Source organism: Poeciliopsis prolifica, unplaced genomic scaffold (assembly GCF_027474105.1).
Source record: "Poeciliopsis prolifica strain line A6 unplaced genomic scaffold, Auburn_PproV2 SCAFFOLD227, whole genome shotgun sequence".
NCBI classification, from domain to species: Eukaryota; Metazoa; Chordata; class Actinopteri; order Cyprinodontiformes; family Poeciliidae; genus Poeciliopsis; species Poeciliopsis prolifica.
In genome coordinates this window covers 75250-97376 of record NW_026562602.1, presented here as the reverse complement: position 1 = coordinate 97376, position 22127 = coordinate 75250, and the positions used below count along the sequence as shown (strand labels likewise).

The following is a 22127-nucleotide window of genomic DNA, read 5'->3' as shown; positions in this document are numbered from 1 at the left end:
TCACTGACCTGGATTTTTATGGATGAAGTGTTTTCCCTAAACCTTCTCGTTTTATGTACTTTTATGTATATAAAAAGTATATAAAAACTGTACTTTTTATGTGAGCATGATTCTATATCAAAGTTGAAAACATCTTCAGCACAACATAATTTATGAACGTTGTATAAAACACACCTTTCCATAAACATTATCTTTGTTTAGGTCAGAGTGTTCACTTACCTGATTGGTAGAGAGATGACATTTGCTCAAAAAACCAAGTGGATTGCTTGCAACAACAAGGGTCAGTCCAGTGTGTGTGTGCATGTGTGTGTATGTGTGTATGGCTGTTAGATCTTAGCACTCTGTGAGTGTGTACAGTCACAGAGACTATGATCTTGTGATTTTGTCAGGTTACTACACACACATCTCAACTCTGGCTGACGTTCAGGAGAATGTCATGGAGTACTTGCATGTGCTCAGTCGACCAATGGTTATCAACCATGACCATGACATCATCTGGACAGAAGCCTATATGGACACGGTGGTAAGCTGAGCCGTCCACAGTGTCCTTTCCCCAAACATGTTGCACATTGCTCATCATCTTCATTTTCATCTTCCTCATGTCCATCTGTCTGCTTCCTTAACTGTAATTGGACTCATTCTCCCATGAACCTGCTGGCAGCTTCCCAACACAGAGGAGAAAAATTAATAAATAAAAAAAACGATAAAGGCTTTTTCCTGAGATGAATGTTGAGCATTTCTGTCATATTGATTTCTTCAAGTTGTTTTTCTCAGTTCTGGCCAAATATTTTATACTATTGCAAACTTTGTGCTCATAGTTAATTTCTTCCATTATGGTAGAAGCCAAATATTTATCAACATGCTTATTATGTTAAAAGTTACTGTCCGCTTGTAAAGTTCCCACAATCTGAATTCTAAGCATTCAGTCAAACCTCTGTTGAAAAGAACTTATTTACTTTCCACTTATCTGGGAATGCAGAAAATATTGACGCTCTGGATTGTCTTCTACCACAACTCACAGTTTAAGAAGAAACTGTGAATTAAACAGGACATTAAACTGTCAAATCATCAGTTTGACAGTATCTCAAGTATTTACAGCAAAACACTGATACATACTTATATTGAGTTTCTATGCCATATTGTCCACCTCTCTATATATACTGGACTATACCTTTTAGAATAATTAAAATTGTTTCAAATAGTTACGCCACCAACTGTGTATATTAAAATGCATTTTTTAGTTTGTTTCCCCTCTCAGGTTAAAATAACCAGAATAACAGACGTGACATAAGGACACTACTGGCTGGGATGGGCAGAGTTGTCATCATGTATTTAAAATGTCCTTTATTAAAAAGAAATCAGCTTCATGATGCTATCTGGTCAATCAGTTTTCTGCTCTCTGAAATAATATTTTTTTGTAAACGCCTTGTTGCGAAAATGCACATATATAAACTCAGTTGAATTAATCAGGAATCATGTTGTGTTGTCTTGTAGCTTTTCTACACCAAAGCTCAGAGTCTGCTGCTGATGACTTCGGTGGCCATGCCGGTTTTCAGCAAGAAGAAGGAAACGGTCAGTTCAACAACTCGCCCTATGACTTTCTCTGTAAAAATCAGATTCATATTTATTTGATCAGCGGTTCAATATTTAATCCATATTTCTGTGTAAACTATAATGGATCACCCTTCTGAACAATTGATAAATGAACTTTAACACCATTATTGCATGGCTGAAAAAAATAGCTTTTTTGTCATGTTTAACATAAAAAACATAAAAGACACAAAAACAATATGTGGACATTAGAAATCATGTAAAGTAGGTTTAAAACTGTCAGCGAATAAAATAAATAAGAAAGGTAATGTTACAAATTGTTAAAAGATGTTTAACTTATTGCTTTGCACACATTGAAATTTATAGCAACATCCGATCCAGAATAGAAACAAATAATCAGCTTTGATCTTGTTAATAGTTTTCTTAGTTGAAAATATTCATATATTGACAGAAGACATTTAAACACTGACATTACCAGAGAAAGAAATAACTGAATCACTGAAACATAATGTTTAAGTGTAAACTCTCCTGTCTTCAGCTGTCGCATGGCATCCTGCTGGGTGTGGTTGGCACTGATGTTCCCCTCATGGAGGTGATGAAACTGGCGCCGAGATACATAGTGAGGCTGAGTATTCTGCATTTCTCCAGCTTTTCAAGACTTTTATTCACACACTTGTGAATAAAGCTGAAAGCAGTGTTCTGTGTTATTAGCTGGGACCGCATGGCTATGCCTTCCTCCTCAACAACAATGGTTACATCCTTGCTCATCCTGACCTCCGACCTCTGGTGAGTTCAGCTTCATAACACTTTGTTTTCTGACACAGTGATGGATAAAGCAGTGCTGCCGAGCATCAAACTAAATCCAAACTTAGTGCCCAGAAATAGAAAGATGTAAGAAACTGTCACTCACTGCTTAGCAACAGAACAGACTTTAAGGCAACCTTAAAATGCTCTCCAGTTAGTGGCCAAAGACCACAACAGGTCAGACAAAGTCTTTATTTTATTTTTCTAAAAGCAGATCATTTATGCCTTCCTTTCTTACTTTATGCTGACAAAGCACATTCATGACAACAAACTCCAACACTCAATACAGTCAGAACATGAGGAGACGCATTTATCCAGAAGGATCCTAACCCTAACCCATCCTAGAAGGATGTAAAATGATTATATTAACTTATAGTCAATGGAAACAAAAGTATGCCTGTATATCATTCACTAGATCAATTTTATGATGGAAAATACCTATCATAAACATGATAGGTATTTATGAATCTAAATAAAAGAACAAACAGACAACATAAGTGAATTTTATGAAAGCTTTTGCAAAAGGAGAGAACCCAGCAAACTGAACGCTCTGAAGATCCCTTGTTACGCTTTCTCTTTTATTACAAAGTACCAAACAAATGTTCTGTACTGCTATTACTGAAGAGCAATATTGTGTACTGCTCTTCAATAACACAATATTTCAGAAGGAAAAAGTTCAAGAATTCACAAAGCATTTTTAAAAAGTAGAAGAAATTCTACAGAAGAAGGAAATGAAAAGGAATGTGTGAACTCATATGCCACACATTAACATAACCCAATAACATATACATACACATATGTAGTTATCACAAGAGTAGAGTAATTTATGTTTGGTCTGTCACTTTTATATATCAATTCTTCATAATAAATCTTTACACAATCAACAGGTGCCATAGACGAGGTTCCTCAGTCCATGTCAGGCAGTTTATTATGTAATTGACCCTGATTTTCTGTCCTGGGTGAATAAAGTCTGGCCAGCCCTTTGAATATTTTAGCAGGGACTCCAGCTCAGATACACAGTAACAGTGATCCTCTGTCCTACAGTATAAAGATGGCAAGAAGCTGAAGCCAAAGCCAAACTATAACAGTGTGGATCTGTCAGAGGTGGAGTGGGAGGACACAGAGGAGACGGTAAACACACACACGCACGCACACACGCATGCACACACACACGCACACACACACACCCAGGATTAAGACTAAAATGGCTGCAATTTAAATCTGAATGTATTCAACAAGAAAGACCTGACAGACTGTGTCTGTGGACCTGATTTAGTTATGTGAAGAATATTTTTGCACTATTATTGCAATTTTAAAGTGTTATATGTTTGTATAATATGTGAAGTGAAGAGATGTTGTTGAGTCACTGACTGACAGACAGATATTTGCTTAGTAATTGTTCATGTGGATGCAGATGTCGTGCTTTGGTAACGTTCACTTCTATTTAGTCTAATCTGTATTTCTATTTCTACAGCTGAGGACGCCGATGGTGAAAGGACAGACAGGCAGCATGACCCTGAACATCAGAGCCTCTGTGGATAAAGGGGTGAGAAAGTTCTGTACAACAAAAGCTTTTTAAACCATCCTGCTTAGAGATGACAGTAGTCAATTAAAATGTGTTCTATTGATAACTGTAGGTGATTCCTGCTCACCCACAATGACTGTTTTACCAGTTCTGTTGTTGTAACTCTGCTCACGTTGGAAAAACTGGAGCTAAAAACGAGAAGCAGTGACATTATTCTGACTGGGAAATCACCAGAAACTGGAAGATTAATAAACAGGTTTCTTTTACATTAGCAATTCTAATCATGTTGACTTAACCCACAATTCAGTTTATCGTAAAATTCAATATTAAATTGGATCAATAAGAAATGATTTTTAACACTGAAATGTATGTTCACTGTACATCTCTGGAATCAGTTCTTCATCAGGGCTGCTTCTGCTTCAATCGTTGCTTGTCAGTTTTTGTTTCGTTGCTTTTATGCCAGTTTCTTGTCCTCGCTTTTTTTTCTACCACGCAACCGTCACACTTTGGACGGTTATCTATAACATTACATATATATATATATATATAAAGATAAAAAATTTCCTTCTCACCCACCGCGGGTGGTTCTTATCCTCTGAACTCGGGTCCTCTACCAGAGGCCTGGGAGCTTGAGGGTCCTGCAGTATCTTGGCTGTGCCAAGGACTGCTGCACATTTCTGGACTGAGATGTCTGATGTTGTTCCTGGGATCTGTTGTAGCCACTGCTCCAGTTTGGGGGTTACTGCCCCGAGGGCCCCGATGACCACAGGCACCACTGTGGTCTTCACCTTCCAGGCCCTCTCCAGTTCTTCCCTGAGGCCCTGGTATTTCTCCAGTTTCTCGTGCTCCTTTTTCCTGATGTTGCAGTCACTTGGTATTGCTACATCTACCACAACGGCTTTCCTCTGTTGTTTATCCACTACGACAATGTCTGGTTGGTTCGCCATTACCATTCTGTCTGTCTGGATCTGGAAGTCCCACAGGATCTTAGCTCTGGCGTTCTCCACCACCTTTGGGGGTGTTTCCCACTTTGATCTCAGGGTTTCCAGTATATATATATATATATATATATATATAAAAAAATTCCCTTCTCACCCACCGCGGGTGGTTCTTATCCTCTGAGCTCGGGTCCTCTACCAGAGGCCTGGGAGCTTGAGGGTTCTGCGCAGTATCTTGGCTGTGCCAAGGACTGCACATTTCTGGACTGAGATGTCTGATGTTGTTCCTGGGATCTGTTGTAGCCACTGCTCCAGTTTGGGGGTTACTGCCCCGAGGGCACCGATGACCACAGGCACCACTGTGGTCTTCACCTTCCAGGCCCTCTCCAGTTCTTCCCTGAGGCCCTGGTATTTCTCTAGTTTCTCGTGCTCCTTTTTCCTGATGTTGCAATCACTTGGTATTGCTACATCTACCACAACGGCTTTCCTCTGATGTTTATCCACTACGACAATGTCTGGTTGGTTCGCCATTACCATTTTGTCTGTCTGGATCTGGAAGTCCCACAGGATCTTAGCTCTGGCGTTCTCCACCACCTTTGGGGGTGTTTCCCACTTTGATCTTGGGGTTTCCAGTCCATATTCTGCACAGATGTTTCTGTACACTATGCCTGCCACTTGGTTATGTCGCTCCATGTACGCTTTCCCTGCCAGTATCTTGCACCCTGCTGTGATGTGCTGGACTGTCTCAGGGGCCTCCTTGCACAACCTACACCTTGGGTCTTGTCTGGTGTGGTAGATCTGGGCCTCTATTGCTCTGGTGTTTAGGGCCTGTTCCTGGGCTGCCAGGATGAGGGCCTCTGTGCTGTCCTTGAGTCCAGCTTTTTCCAGCCATTGGTAGGATTTACTGATATCAGCCACTTGGGTTATTTGCTGGTGGTACATCCCATGTAGGGGTTTGTCCTCCCATGATGGTATCTCTGGCACCTCAACCTCCGTTCCCTGTTGTCTGAGACATTCACTGAGCACATTGTCTGTTGAGGCTTTGTCCCTGATGTATTTATGGATCTTAGTTGTTTCGTCCTGGACAGTGGTTCTCACACTCACTAGTCCTCTGCCTCCTTCCTTGCGGCTCGTGTACAGTCTCAGGGTGCTGGATTTGGGATGGAACCCTCCATGCATTGTTAGTAGCTTTCTGGTCTTAATATCTGTGGCTTTTATCTCCTCCTTTGGCCAGCTAATTATTCCAGCAGGGTATCTGATTACTGGCAAGGCATAGCTGTTTATCGCACAGATTTTGTTCTTGCCATTGAGCTGGCTTTTCAGGACTTGCCTTATTCGTTGGAGGTATTTAGCTGTGGCTCCTTTCCTTGTGACCTCATCGAGGTTGCCATTTGCTTGTGGTATACCTAGGTACTTGTAACTGTCCTCTATGTCTGCTATTGTTCCTTCTGGGAGTGAGACCCCTTCTGTGTGGATGACCTTCCCCCTCTTTGTGACCAGCCGACCACATTTCTCTAGTCCGAATGACATCCCAATGTCAGTGCTGTAGATCCTGGTGGTGTGGATCAGTGAGTCGATGTCTCGCTCACACTTGGCGTACAGCTTGATGTCATCCATGTAGAGTAGGTGACTGATATTGGCCCCATTTTTGAGTCTGTATCCGTAGCCAGTCTTGTTGATAACTTGGCTGAGGGGGTTCAGGCCTATGCAGAACAGTAGCGGGGACAGAGCATCTCCTTGGTATATGCCACATTTGATGGACACTTGTGCAAGTGGTTTGCAGTTGGCTTCAAGGGTGGTTTTCCACAGCCTCATCGAGTTTGCAATGAAGGCTCTCAGAGTCCTGTTGATGTTATACATCTCTAAGCATTCAATGATCCAAGTATGCGGCTTTCTTGTAATCAATCCAAGCCATGCACAGGTTGGTGTGTCGGGTTTTGCAGTCTCGGGCAACTGTGCGGTCTACGAGGAGTTGGTGTTTGGCTCCTCTGGTATTTACACCGATACCCTTCTGTGCCGTGCTCATGTGTTTATCCATGTGTTTGCTTATCTTGGCCGCTATGATGCCTGACATGAGCTTCCAGGTTGTGGAGAGGCAGGTTATTGGTCGGTAGTTGGGTGGGACTGGACCCTTTGATGGATCCTTCTGGATTAGGATTGTCCGCCCTTCAGTTAACCATTCAGGGTGAGTCCCACTTTGTAGCAGCTGGTTCATTTGGGCTGCCATTCGCTCATGGAGAGCAGTGAGTTTCTTTAGCCAGTAGGCATGGATCATGTCAGGCCCTGGTGCTGTCCAGTTTTTCATACCTGAGACTCTTTCTTGGACATCTGTCACAGTGATGGTTACCGGGGCTTGCTCAGGGAGGTTGCTGTGGTCCTCTCGTAGAGAGATCAGCCACTGTGCATTGCTGTTGTGGGATGCCTCCCTTTCCCATATGCCTTTCCAGTATTGTTCCGTCTCCAGCCTTGGTGGGTCTGCTCTGTTGTTATTGTTACCCTGCCATTGAGAGTACACCTTAGCTGGTTGAGTGGAGAAGAGCCGGTTAATCCTTCTGGATTCATTCTCCCTTGTGTATCTCTTTAGGCGGCTGGACAAGGCTTGGAGCCTCTGTTTGGCAGTCTCGAGTGCTTCAGGTATGGGCATCTGCCTGTACTTTCTGGGTACTGGTCTTTTCATTGCACCCTTGTGGAGCTCTGACAGTTGGCTCACTTCCCTCCTTGTTACCTTGATTTTAGCCTCTAACCGTCTTTTCCATGGTGGGTATTGGGTCTCATGGTTGCTCTTATAGCCAAGTATCTCAAGGATCACTGATGCTGAGTTGTAGATCAGCTCATTGGTTTCTGTTATGGTGTTGGTAGGGATCGTTCTCAATGCTGCATTCACATTCTCAATGAGACTTTCAGATGGTACTTCACTCAGCCGTTGTAATTGGCGCCGGGGAGGCCTGGTTGTCATTCGGGTCATGATTCTCTCTCTCAGGTCAGCAGCTGTCTCATTCAGCTCTGTTTCGCTCATTGGGGCCGTGTATCCCCTCACTGGGTGGGGACTTGTAGTTAAGTCCCCACAGTCCTGACATCCGGGTTCCTCCCTTTTGCCGTAGCATTTGTGTTGTATCTCGTCAATCTCAAGTTGTGATAGCAGTTGCCGTTTGCGGATGTTGGAACACTGAGCTACTAGTTGTTTAGCGCTTAGTGTTGACTGGGGATGTCGAAGTAACCATTCCTTCCCCAGTCTTTGCATGTAACCTCTCTCACTAGGGTTACTTGAGTAGTAGCATTCCAACAGATCCACATTTTCATCTCTCGCCCATTTCCGTCTTGTTCCAGTAGCCCATTTGTCATCAAGGTGCTCTGGTTCCCCAACACCTGACGCAGACCTTGTTTGGCCGGGCGACGTCTGAGCCGGCATGTTATGCAACTTAGTATCTCTCATGGTATGAGGTAGGCAGTAGCTTGAAGGGTCTTGCCTAAGGACCCAGACTGGATTCGAACCCTGCCCTCTCGGGTGATATACTGATGCCTTATGTATTGAGCTATCCAGTCAGCTTATATATATATATATATATATATATATATATATATATATATATATATATATATATATATATATAATATATATATATATATATATATATGAATTGATCTTAAAAAAGTTTAAGGCCATCTTCCCCATAAGATGACCTTAAAATAAAATATATAGATTTCAAACCTCAGATTTTTAGAGCTGCCAACCAGGAGAAAAGAAAAACAGAAATATATTAAGTTAAAGCGTGAAAACCTTTTATTTCTTCACTTATATGTTTTATTGTATTGTATTGATCTTATGCAATATTATAATATTCTGAGAAACTGAATTTTGGGGTTTCATATTTTTCAAAGCTAACAGAACTAACTACTTGACATACACACAATATCTGTGTGTGTAATGAATTTATACAAGTGCGAGTTTGAATTGAATTCCTGAAATAATGTTTTGATGTTATTCTGGTTTATTGACATGATTCATGTTCTAAACATGCTATGGGCAATTTAATTACAATTTCTGTTTTGAATATTGCATGATCAGATGTGTTTTATCCAACAGAAAAGACCAATGTACCTCATCAACAATTACTTCTACACAGACATTGCTGAAACGCCTTTCAGGTATAACACAGTTCATCTTTTCATTTTGTCATGCTGCAGAGAAGTTTTATATTTATGGTGGATTCAAATCCACCATAAATATGAGATGAATATCCTATTTGTGGCTTGTGTTCTTCAATAACTTGAGTGGAATCTAGTGGTTGTTTGTTTGATATAAAGTTTACTTTTGTCCGTTTTACCCATTAGTTTTGGCCTGGTGCTGACCAAGGGTCACGGCAGTCTGATGTTTACAGGAAATGTATCAGTGGAAGAAGGTAGGATTTTTGGTTATGTTCTGCACACCAGCAATATTGTAAATTGTCATTATAAGAAATGAAACAATATGTTGAACTCAGTTGAATTATCTGACACTTTTCTTGAATGCTGTCATAAATGCAGAGTGAATGAACATCAACACATAACAATATGATTTTCAACTGATATCATTTCCTGTGATTTATTTTTCTGACTTACATATTTTTACTTTCCGATACAGGTCTGCATGACATGACCTCCCCTGACCTCAACATCGCCTCTGAGTGGTAAGTCTGAAATGTGAACTGACATTTAGGAACTCGGCTGTTATATATAACATGACACATATATATATATATATATATATATATATATATATATATATATATATATATATATATATATATATTAATATATATATATATATATATATATATATATATATATATATATATATATATATGCTTTGGATATCTATATCCAATAGATATAGATATCTATATAGAAATAGATATCTATATCTATATATAGATATAGATATATATAAGATGACCTTAAAATAAAATATATAGATTTCAAACCTCAGATTTTTAGAGCTGCCAACCAGGAGAAAAGAAAAACAGAAATATATTAAAGCGTGAAAACCTTTTATTTCTTCACTTATATGTTTTATTGTATTGTATTGATCTTATGCAATATTATAATATTCTGAGAAACTGAATTTTGGGGTTTCATATTTTTCAAAGCTAACAGAACTAACTACTTGACATACACACAATATCTGTGTGTGTAATGAATTTATACAAGTGCGAGTTTGAATTGAATTTCTCTAGATTTAGAGCAAATCTCAAGAATTTATAGACCTTTTAACCCTTTTAGTGACAGACAAACAGCTATTAAAATTACTCCCAAAACAACTCCAAATTACATTTTACAGCAATGGCACAACATAGGTGTTTACATTTATATATTTGAAACAAAATTACTGAAAATATGGAATGAATGTTTTTCAGTCCCAGTTATCATGTCAGTGTTGAATGGTTTTCATGAATCTGACCACTTTAGGCTGCTTATATTCAATACATAATGTGCATGTTAAAGTTGGAAATGATTTTGCATTACAGTTGTTTAAGAACTTTTGGCATTAAGTGAGCTGCTACAATAGCAATTTAAACAAATTACTTTCCTAACATTAAAACGTAAACATAGTTTAAGAAATGATTATAATGTGCACTGAATTGTTCTCAGTGCCCATGCTCTTTTCTCTATATCGTCTTGTTTACTGCATGTTGACTGTCCGGCTGCTGTGCGTTCTGCAAATGTGTGTTAAAGCACCAGCGGCGCACACACTTACACTGTAACTGTCATGTCCTCAACCTCCAACGCCTTGCCGGAGTCGACACTCAGCTAAACTCCTCTCCAAAGGAATCACACAGACTGGAGCGCTTGCGTTGAGTCTTTAATGAAGCCAGATCGATGGAGTAGGTGTAAAACTATGAAATAAACATACAAACTTTGAATAATACACAGCAGTGGCCAATACAGCACTCACAAGTACACTCGGTCGCCACAACGAATATTAACATAACTCTTATACATACCGACAGTGCTTTCTTGGACCAGCTGTATAACAGTAGCCGTGTTACTGCGAAAACCATGCGTTGCCTTGTCCTGACCTGTCTGCTTTCTAATGACGTCATTAACGCTCGACTCTTAAAGTGATGTACATAAATTTCACCACTAGATGGCGACATTGAACGCTTAAATCTTATAACCTGTAGAATGTCAACTGATAACATCACAGTAACACTCTGTGGGGAGTGTTACAGAAAATTCCATTGTGAGAGCTGCTTTCAAAGAATGATCTCTGGTGACGTATTAACAAACAGCTGGATCTCAACAAAAAATGTTCCGATCTCACTGAAAATCCGTCCTGCATGAACAGAACCTGAGCTACATGAGCTCAGACCTGGGGTGCGGTATTGAGCATAGCCATCCAAAGTGAGTGTAGAAGCATTCTGCTTCTCATTCGCCAGTGGTAGCTGTAGGTATCAACAAATACGGCCTGCTTTGTTTATCCAATTGACAGTCGTTTTTCTACAGGACTTACTGTGAGACAGACATCGACCCAGATCACCGAAAATACACCCAGCATCAAGCAGTCATCAGGTACCTGCAGGGGAAGGAGCCTGACCTGGAGTGTAGGTTTGACCTTTTCACAAAAACATCTTAACATTATTTGAGGAAATGCTTTCCGTTTGCCGAATGGCGTTCTTGTATTTGATTCCGTCTGTGTTTTGGCTTTAGGTGATGAATTGTTGCTCCAGCAGATATTGTTTGATGCTGTAGTAACAGCCCCACTGGAGGCTTATTGGAACTCAGTGATGCTTAATGACAGGTGAGACCACTGGAACTGAACCATGTGTGAGTTCACAACTGGACTATAATCTCAGACCTGGGGTGAGATTATGATAATCTGCTGCTGTAACAGTAATTTAAGTTCTCTGATAGAAATATGTACGTGTCATTCCTGTCTAATGTATTGCAGGGTGGAGTCGGGGGTGGAGACAGCTTTTCTTGGGACTCGCTCGGGTCTGATGAGGTTAATGAGATATGCAGGAACAGAGACCAGAGTGGCAAAGTAAGGATGAGAACAGTCTGTCTCTGTAGCAGAAAGTAAATCTCACTTACATAACAGAACAAGTAGGTGATACATCATACTGGTGGCTCTCAAAAAATTAGAATATTATCAAAAAATGTGTTTACTTCAGTAGTTCAGCTCAATAAATAAAACACCATATACATTGAACTAATTTCAGTTAATTATAAGGATTTTCCTCTAAAAACTACTGAAACATGACATTTCATTTCTTAAAGTATGCTTAATGCCAAGTGAAAGGTTGTTTTTAATATGCACTTTCAATGTAGTAAAGATTAGAAATACATGGTTTTTATTCTGATGTACTTTTATCTGAGTTACAAATCTGATGTTCAGTGATGTTGAAAGTGATATTGAACAAAATCATTTTTTTCTATGTCGTTCAAAACAAAGTAAAATTTGATCTAAAGTTAAATTTATCACTTACAGAAAATTCCTGACTCCATCAGACAAAGACAATCTGTTCACCATCGATCATTTCCCCCTCTGGTACCGCCTGGCGGTGGAAAACACTCCTGGGAGATTTTTATACTACGCTGTTCATGACAAAGGTCTACACTCATATCCCCTAACCACACATATTTGGTTTCTATTCTTTGAAATGAACCAGTCAGTAAATCTGAGTTTATTGAAAATGATTGTTCTCCTGACAGGAGTGAAGTATGTTATTGCAACAACAGCTGTCACCGTGTCATCTGGAGAAAACGGCCATGGCTGGAGGTCAGTGCCACTGCTGTAGTCCTGATCACCTTTCTGGAGAATGTTGTGTCAAATACATTTTCTCTATTACATCTCCATCTTCCTGGTGTTGCCTGGTTTGTGTTGACCACTAACAATATGGACTGATCAGGCTAAAGGAAATAAAAAACATTTGATGTTAATATCTATTAATGCTTTTTAAAATTCAGAAACAATTAGCTGTTATCTGAAGTGGACCTGCTGGAAAAAAAAAACATTTGGCCACTGTCATAAAAAAAAGTCCTGACTCAATTTTTTTTTGCCAAAAGTATTCATTCATTTATTTATTATCGCCTAAAAAAAACACTTTTGACAAAAAATGTCTTATTTTAATAAAAATGTCAAATTGAACAGTTTCACTGTATAATTTTTTGATAACACTGTTTGAGGGGGTTGTGCATAAGACTGACATGACAATGTCATAAACGTGACATAACATCTGTTATGTACATAAAGGAGTCTTCATGAATGTTTGACTGTTGTCAGGAAGTGTCATTTGGTAAATAATAACACTTTTCATGCATTCAATTTTGCATTAAAAGTTCATTAAATGTGTCAATTTTGCATGAATTGAAATGACTGAATGACAAGTCATGACAACAGTCGTAAACATTGATGAAGGTGCCATCATCTTCTTGTCACATGTTTCTGACAGTGTCAAGTCAGTCTTTTGCACAAACTGCCAAATAAATTGTAGTCATTTTTCTAATTAATTAAAGTGAATGAATTCATGCTAATACTCATCAATTGAACATGTTCACCAAGTCACCAGCTTCAGTTTTGAACCACTGTGACCTTTGTGTGTGTTCCGCTTATAATGGTGGCGGTTTTCCATTTGAGATGCCATCCAAGTAGACATCACACAGTTGTCACAGGAAGGATTTACCACTGACTTTTATCCACAGATTTCAGGTGTGAATTTATTTTCTAACATAAGTTTACTTTTAAAAAACAGGATAACCTTAAGAAATATTGCATTTTGGTAATAAAAACTGAGTTTGAGGTGATGTTTCAAACAAATTCATTCCTCAAAATAGAAAAACTTCCAGAGAAATCCTTGATTATTAAGGATTCGTCATGTGGCATCCTCACATGTTTATGCAACAGTTAATACTTAAAGAGTTGCCATAAATGTACCTTGACAGAAGGGGTTTGTAATTCAGAAGTTCTCCTCTAGGTGACAGCAAAAGTCTTTTAATTATTTACACGCAGTTGATAAGTTAAAGCTTAAAGCTGTATTCACTCATATATCATTGTCTGTGCTGAGAAGGAATGATAGAAAAATTAACAGAATTTTACCAGTTGTCAAATACTAAACGGACACAACTGGTGGGAAACTAATTTAATTTGTATTGTTGTGCATTTCAATCTTGTCCTGAGATACTTTGAAAGAGAAAGGAAAACACACAAAAAAAGAAACTAGAATGCCAAGATGTGCCAATCAGTACATATGAAATGTTTCATATGAAAAACACCAATGCATTTGAAATGTGCTACAGTTTTTAAACTTCACCTAGTCTAACTTGTTAAAGTAGTTGCACAATCAATCCATGCCCAAAGAGTTTTAGCTCAGTGGCAGAATTTGCAGAGTTTCTCCGTGCAGACACTGTTTGAGAACTGAAGAGCAAAGATGCCATAACAATTGGATCTCAGCATGTCAGAAGCTGCTGATTCGATATCCATACGCAAAGTCACAGCCATCTTTGGGTGTGTCAGTAGATAAAGCTGGGCCGTCATCCAGGTCAGTCTCAGTTCCAGACTTGGCTATCAGAGGCTGCCCGCGGCTCTTCATCTTTCTCTGGTACCGAGCAATGAGTGAGGCATAGACACAGCCGTAAGTTGCTGCAACAACCATCATGATGCACACTGTGCAACACACCACTCCCGCCACTATTTGTGTGCCATGTGCTCTGCGTACGCTGACTGGCCTATGTCGCTGCCGAACACACTCCTCCGTGCTGCTGAGCCGCCCTGGCGGGCAGGGAGGCTTAGTGCCCTGATTAAATGCAACATCATTGGTTGGACTTGCACAGTAAGTGAACATCTCTGCTGGAATGCTACGGATGTCCCTGCCCTTCAGGTTCCTGGGGAGATTGCACTGCATCACGTCTACCTTCCCATCTGCAAAACAAAAGGGACAGGTACGTGACTGTTGTGGACAGGAGCAGCGCTGGATCACGTGGTGTTACTAGTGATTATAGATCACCTGTTGCTCACCTGGGTGACGTTAGTGAGTGGGTGATGGGGGAAGGTCTACTTTTTGCAGACAAATATTTTTGCTGACTGTCAAACAGTCGCCCAGCGGCTGAATAAGGGAATCCTTGTTGACGCGCCAGCTGATCAAAATGCAATCCAGGATGCAGTTAAGATGATTATTTTTTTGCCTTTAATCACTGTTTAATCTTACGGATCTGATTTTATGCTGCTTGGACACTGTTCTGCCTTGGATATTGACAAATAAATTATCTAAATGCATCCTGGATTGCGTTTTGATCAGCTGGCCCATCAACAAGGATTCCCCTATTCAGCCGCTTGGCGACTTTGTTTAACAGTCGCTAATAGTGACAATGACATGACAATGTTGTATCAAACTACTTTCATCACCTATTTTGGACATGCTGACCTGCTTACCTCTGTAAATTAACCACTCCATCCAATTCTTGAAATTCCCCAATTTGCAGTCCACATTCCCAATGGTTTCCAGCCCTGGAGCTGCCGGAGGTTAACTAGGGCTCAAATGTAACTCTCTGTCCAGGGTCTTAAGCCGATTGAGAGCCAGGGACAACCAGGTGAGTCGCTGAAGCCCATCCAAGAGGCCTTTTGGCAGCAATACAAGGCTATTAGAGGACAGATCAAGCCCCTGCAGCTGCCATAATCCCTGGAAGACCCCCTTGCTTAAACCAACCTTCCATTCAGTCCATGACCAGTCACTGTGCGGTTAGGGAGGTCAGAGGCTGTTACAATAACACCAAGGTAGTTAGAAGAGAGATTTAACCACTGAAGGCTCGTCAGGCTAATGAAAGCTCGAGGCTGCAAGCTGTGAAAATGATTGTGGGACAGATCCAGGAGCTCCACCTTGCTGAGGTTCAGCATGTCGCTGCTACCCAAGGAGGACAGGTTGTTCTGAGAAAGACGGAGCACCGGTGAATCCAAGCCTAACTGCATTTGGATGGGCATCAGAGAGACGAGTCCCACAGCAGAGCAGTCAGTTGTGTTGTGGTAGCAGGTGCAGATAATAGGACAGCCACTGACTGAGCCCAGAAGCCCCAACAGAACCAGCGCCACTCCAGTGGAAGCCTCGTAGACTAGAAGACATGAACAAATGAATAACATTCTTAGAAACGCTCCTGTGGACAGAGATATTACAATTCTTACAAACTTGTTCTTAGTTTGGAGTTGCACAACAACAGAAGGAGCAACTGCATTCCTACAGTGTGAAGTGGGTTTCTAGAAACTCACCCAAACTCCCATGGTGATTCTGTCCATTCCTCATGTCTTCAGCATTAACTCTGCTGTAAGCGCTGGTTTACATTTGGCTGGTCTTGCTTGGCGCCGGGTAACTCTGACATCCAGATTCAACTTGAAGAGGTAATTTAAGAAAATGTCAAAGTACAATAGGGCTATAAAATTGAAGTAGAAATGAGTTTTTGATGGGGAAAACATCAAACATGTTTGCAAAGTATCACATTCAGGTGAGTCAATCACTTTCCATAGACACAGGTTTATAAAATCTGGAATGCTGGATACTTTTCATAATATTTGTGGCAGAATGAGCCACTCTCAAAGGGTTTAAGAAATTGCTGTGTTGCACCATGGTATGATGTCACTAGTGGATTCACTACAGTAAAGAGTTTTCTCACTACTAAATAATTCATAGTCAAATGTTGATGCTATTACAAAAAAATTTGAAGTGACTAGAAACAACTCGCTTCTAAGGCAGAAAAAAATACAGAGCTGAATTAGTAACTGACAGCATAGTGCACTGAGGTCCCCAAATGTCACACACTCGTTGGATTCCAACTGTCAAACTTCGTACAACCTTCAGTTGCCTGGAAAGCTTCATTTAACTTGACTTGCTTGTCACCATGGCCGAGCAGATGGGTCTAAATGGTGCAATAAAAGGTGATGTAGAGAACTGGTTTGTTGAGCAGCAGACTTTCTCTCAATCATGCCTTGCTGTTCAACGATATGATGGACAAATATGAATTTGACTGTTCCCTGGAGAACAGTACTCGTTCGACTCGGTTGAGTTAATGTTAAGATTTGTTGAAGGGAGGATTATGGCGTAGGATTGATTCACAGGAGCTGGTCTCAGGCTCTCAGTTTAATTAAAAGGAACTCTTGCTAAGATACATTGGAACGTTTTATGCTCCCAATGATTTTGAGGTTTGGCCCCATTCCTTTCCCCACGTTAACTAGGGAAAAGGGAAAAACAAGTGAACAAAGCAAAATAATAAAGACAAAGAAAGAGTTTGGTGTGGAAGAACTTGACTTACATTGATCTTTTTCTGATACATTATTAGTGGAGTAGATGCTGTAAGCCAAGCCTCATCCTATGTCTGTGTCTATCCTTATAAATCTGTTTTCTGTAGTTATGAAACACACTCCTAAATCTTGTGAAAAGTCTTCCTTGATGAGCTGATGCAGGGGTGCACAACCATCATCGATTAAAGTTTGAAATGACATATTTGCATGAGGGTGAAGGCAGACAAGTAATACTTTTGGTGATTGTAGCAGCATGATCAGTATGACCAACTGATGTTGTAAAATGGGTAAACAAATCTGGATGAATACAAAGCATCAACCTCATGCCCAATAATCACCACCTCCACTGCAGTCATCCTCCATCAGTCCCCTGCATCCCACCACATAAAAGTAATACTGTCTGATTTGTACATGCACCATGTATGTTTTGTACATCACTCATCTTGCAACTCAGGAAACCAAGTGGCTACATTAGACTATTGATATCTGTGTGCAAAGTACTGACTCAAGTTCTCATTTTTGACAGTAAATTGTACCTTCTAGAAGAAAAAATATATACTGCTCAAAAAAATAAAGGGAACACTCAAACAACACTATATAAACTCCAAGTAATCAACTTGTGTGAAATCAAACTGTCCACTTAGAAAGCAACACTGATTGACAGACAATCAATATCACCTGCTGTTGTGCAAATGGAATAGAGGAAATTATTTTCATATTTATTTCATTCATTCAGATCTAGGATGTGTTATTTGAGTGTTCCCTTTATTTTTTGGAGCAGTGTATATTTGAATTCATTCTAAGGACTGTTTAAAACCAGAAGTAGCCTAACATGTCATGTCAGTTAAGCTTCTGGTTCACTTCAGTCAGACAGGAAAAAAGCTCAAGTTTCTTTCACAAAAAACATGCAAATGATCAGGTCTTTGTCTGGGTTATACTGTTGCATGGGAACATTAACTTCTGGAAGCAGACAAGACTGGCAAGAGATATAGAAATTATGAAGAAGGAGATGAAGGAGCTAATGGAAGGAGAACACCAAGGAGAAACGGGCAGAGCTTAGCGTGATTGGTTTGAGTGGCTGATGACCCAATGGAGCTGGAACTAATCTGATATAGGTGTAGCAAAGCAAGCATCGATCAGTTGACCAGCACTTTTCCAACCAGACCAGCCCTGCAAATGTTCCAGTAAAAGTTTGTGCTGTTGCTGAAGACTAGAGTGCCAGTGAAACAGCTGTGGCATCAGCAGCTAGTTTAGATAGCTAACACAACAGTTGATCACTGTTCAGGTGATCAAACACCTGGCCCGGTCCTTCAAATTCATTATTTACATCCAATCTAATAAATTTTATTCAACATAATTGTTTCCAATGCAGTCATATTACGTAAAATATTGGATGTTTTACTTTTCCATTTTTCACTGGAACAGATATGATATTTTCTACTATGAACTAAATGGCTAAATTAGTTCTAAATCATCTACTTACTCTAAATTCTTGAAATGCACAGTAGCTTTACTCCTATGAAAGCCGTTAGTCACTTGTGGCCCTTTGGATTTGTTTTCCCTTTTCCCAAAGTTTTATTTTATACCACAACACCTAATTTTGAAGATAGCTAAAAGAATAGAAATATCTCTCGCTGCTGCCACATCCATGTCATGCCACAATGTTGCAATGACCCAGATCTAGACGACGCAGTTGTCTTACTCAAGCTCACACAGTTGGAGTTTTGGCAGGAGGCACAAGTAGCATTTTGTTTCATGAAAACTGGCAGTTTGTCTTTATGATTGGAAGTTTTACTCTTCAGAGTTGGACCCTCTTCGTGGAATTCAATGCAGTGCAATTTCTCCACTTTCTTCCAGTGTTTAGATAACATTGCTATTTCACTAGCACCCTGCTCCCCTGAGCTCCAATGCAGCAACTTCCCTTTCAAACAGCTCAAGAGAACAGCAGGCAAAAGTTCTGCAGTACCAACACACTGCAGCATCCAGACTGAGGCGGAGATGAGCAGGAAAAAAGCGTGCTAATGCATTTACACACAGATGTACACACTCAATGCGATAAAATGGTGCACATTTTACTTTAAATCACATGAGTCAATGTCACCAACATTGTGAGATTACAGACTACGCTGCTATATCTGTGTGTTACATGTGCTTGCTGATCCTCAGGGTCATGCTGCTGCTCCTTTACAGAACATCAATAAAAAGAGAAGCTCAGCGCTGAAGGTCTTTCTCTCAGTCAGTAAAACCTTACTTTGTCAGGCAGTAGCTGCGGTGAAAGTAAAATCTCTGCAGAACCTCCTACGTCTTTCCCCACTCACATCAGCAAACCGACTTTTGCTGTTTTTATTTAGCAAACAGGATTACTAACATTTGTCACACGTCTGCAAAATGTCTGTACTGTACAGAAGTTTAGAAAACTAAGATATAGCTGTTGTTTTTTTCAACAGTTTTCAAACTTGATGAAGATAAAAGAAATAGATTGTAAGTTACTATGATTACCATATTATGTGTGGTTTATTGCAGCATTGGAATTTTACAACATCCAGAAGAACAACTCAACTTAGGTCATTGCAAATACATAATCTGCACAAAACTGTCAAGCCACTCACCGTCTGTTTGGTTTTTAGCCTCCAGAGAGAGGCAGCAAAGATAAATCATTCCTGTTCTTTTTCATCTGCATTTTTCACTGAGGTACCTGCTATAAGGAAAAAGGGTTTTGACTTGAAAAAATCTTGACTCTCAACGAGTCAAGATTTCTTTCCTGAACTTACTCTTCTTTGTAAAGTAGGAATCTATAGCTGGATTTGAAATTGAGTCCAGTTCCACCCATGATTATTGCCTCTCCTCTTCATCGCCATCACTGGCTCACTCAGCTTCTTAGGTCAGCCAGAGCTCTCCATCCAGCGTGCAACCTGCCAGAGGAAGAGAGGAAACAGAAACTAGACAAGCCACACAGCGCTGCTGCTGCTGTGTGTGTGTGTGTGTGTGTGTGTGTGCGCGCATGCGTATGTGTTCTTGCACACACACACAGAGTTCTCCACAGTATTTCTCAACAGATACTATGTTTTCCTTCTTATTGTTCCCAAAGCCTGGGCCTCATAAGAAGTGTTGCTTTTAGGTTTTATGCTATTGGGTTTAGGACTAAGTTTTGGAAAGCTTTCATGGTATTTTAACTCCATGTAGTTTCCAAAATAGTTTCTAATCTAATGTTTTCTATTCTGAAATATTTTGTTATACTACAGATGAGTTATCATCAGCATCATCATTTCTTTGAACATTTAATGACCTAATGTCCTTTATTGACCAAAAGGTCATTCTTTACGAATGGCCTAAAAGTTTTCACTTGGAGTTTCCAAAAGAAATAAATATGGTCATCTCTGTTGAATTTAAACCTTCTCTCTCTAATATGAGTTTATTAATGGGAACCAAACAGCAACACAAAAGATGACCAGTAGATTGGACTCTTACACAAAAACTAAATTACTTAAATTAGGACCAGGACAAAGCATGGTTACTTTTGATTAAAGAACTGCATAGATTTTAACACATTGACATTTTATTGAAAAAAATTGCCTTCTCACCCACCGCGGGTGGTTCTTATCCTCTGAGCTCGGTCCTCTACCAGAGGCCTGGGAGCTTGAGGGTCCTGCAGTATCTTGGCTGTGCCAAGGACTGCTGCACATTTCTGGACTGAGATGTCTGATGTTGTTCCTGGGATCTGTTGTAGCCACTGCTCCAGTTTGGGGGTGACTGCCCCGAGGGCCCCGATGACCACAGGCACCACTGTGGTCTTCACCTTCCAGGCCCTCTCCAGTTCCTCCCTGAGGCCCTGGTATTTCTCCAGTTTCTCCTTTTTCCTGATGTTGCAATCACTTGGTATTGCTACATCTACCACAACAGTTTTCCTCTGTTGTTTATCCACTACGACAATGTCTGGTTGGTTCGCCATTACCATTTTTGTCTGTCTGGATCTGGAAGTCCCACAGGATCTTAGCTCTGGCGTTCTCCACCACCTTTGGGGGTGTTTCCCACTTTGATCTCGGGGTTTCCAGTCCATATTCTGCACAGATGTTTCTGTACACTATGCCTGCCACTTGGTTATGTTGTTCCATGTATGCTTTCCCTGCCAGTATCTTGCACCCTGCTGTTATGTGCTGGACTGTCTCAGGGCCTCCTTGCACAACCTACACCTTGGGTCTTGTCTGGTGTGGTAGATCTGGGCCTCTATTGCTCTGGTGTTTAGGGCCTGTTCCTGGGCGGCCAGGATGAGGGCCTCTGTGCTGTCCTTGAGTCCAGCTTTTTCCAGCCATTGGTAGGATTTACTGATATCAGCCACTTGGGTTATTTGCTGGTGGTACATCCCATGTAGGGGCTTGTCCTCCCATGATGGTATCTCTGGCACCTCAACCTCCGTTCCCTGTTGTCTGAGACATTCACTGAGCACATTGTCTGTTGAGGCTTTGTCCCTGATGTATCTATGGATCTTAGTTGTTTCGTCCTGGACAGTGGTTCTCACACTCACTAGTCCTCTGCCTCCTTCCTTGCGACTCGTGTACAGTCTCAGGGTGCTGGATTTTTGGTGGAACCCTCCATGCATGGTTAGTAGCTTTCTAGTCTTAATATCTGTGGCTTTTATCTCCTCCTTTGGCCAGCTAATTATTCCTGCAGGGTATCTGATTACTGGCAAGGCATAGCTGTTTATCGCACAGATTTTGTTCTTGCCATTGAGCTGGCTTCTCAGGACCTGCCTTATTCGTTGGAGGTATTTAGCTGTGGCTCCTTTCCTTGTGACCTCATCGAGGTTGCCATTTGCTTGTGGTATACCTAGGTACTTGTAACTGTCCTCTATGTCTGCTATTGTTCCTTCTGGGAGTGAGACCCCCGTGCGGATGACCTTCGCCTCTTTGTGATCAGCCGACCACACTTCTCTAGTCCGAATGACATCCAATCCTTGCTGTAGATCCTGGTGGTGTGGATCAGTGAGTCGATGTCTCGCTCACTCTTGCCGTACAGCTTGATGTCATCATGTAGAGTGACTGATGTTGGC

At 40.6% G+C, this 22127-nt stretch overlaps 2 pseudogenes; one reads left to right on the top strand and one right to left on the bottom strand.

Moving 5' to 3' along the window:
• LOC129357066 (voltage-dependent calcium channel subunit alpha-2/delta-4-like) overlaps positions 1 to 22127 on the top strand; it is a 61090-nt pseudogene that overhangs the window by 19942 nt on the left and 19021 nt on the right.
• Positions 12592 to 19896, bottom strand: LOC129357065 (leucine-rich repeat and transmembrane domain-containing protein 2-like; annotated as a pseudogene).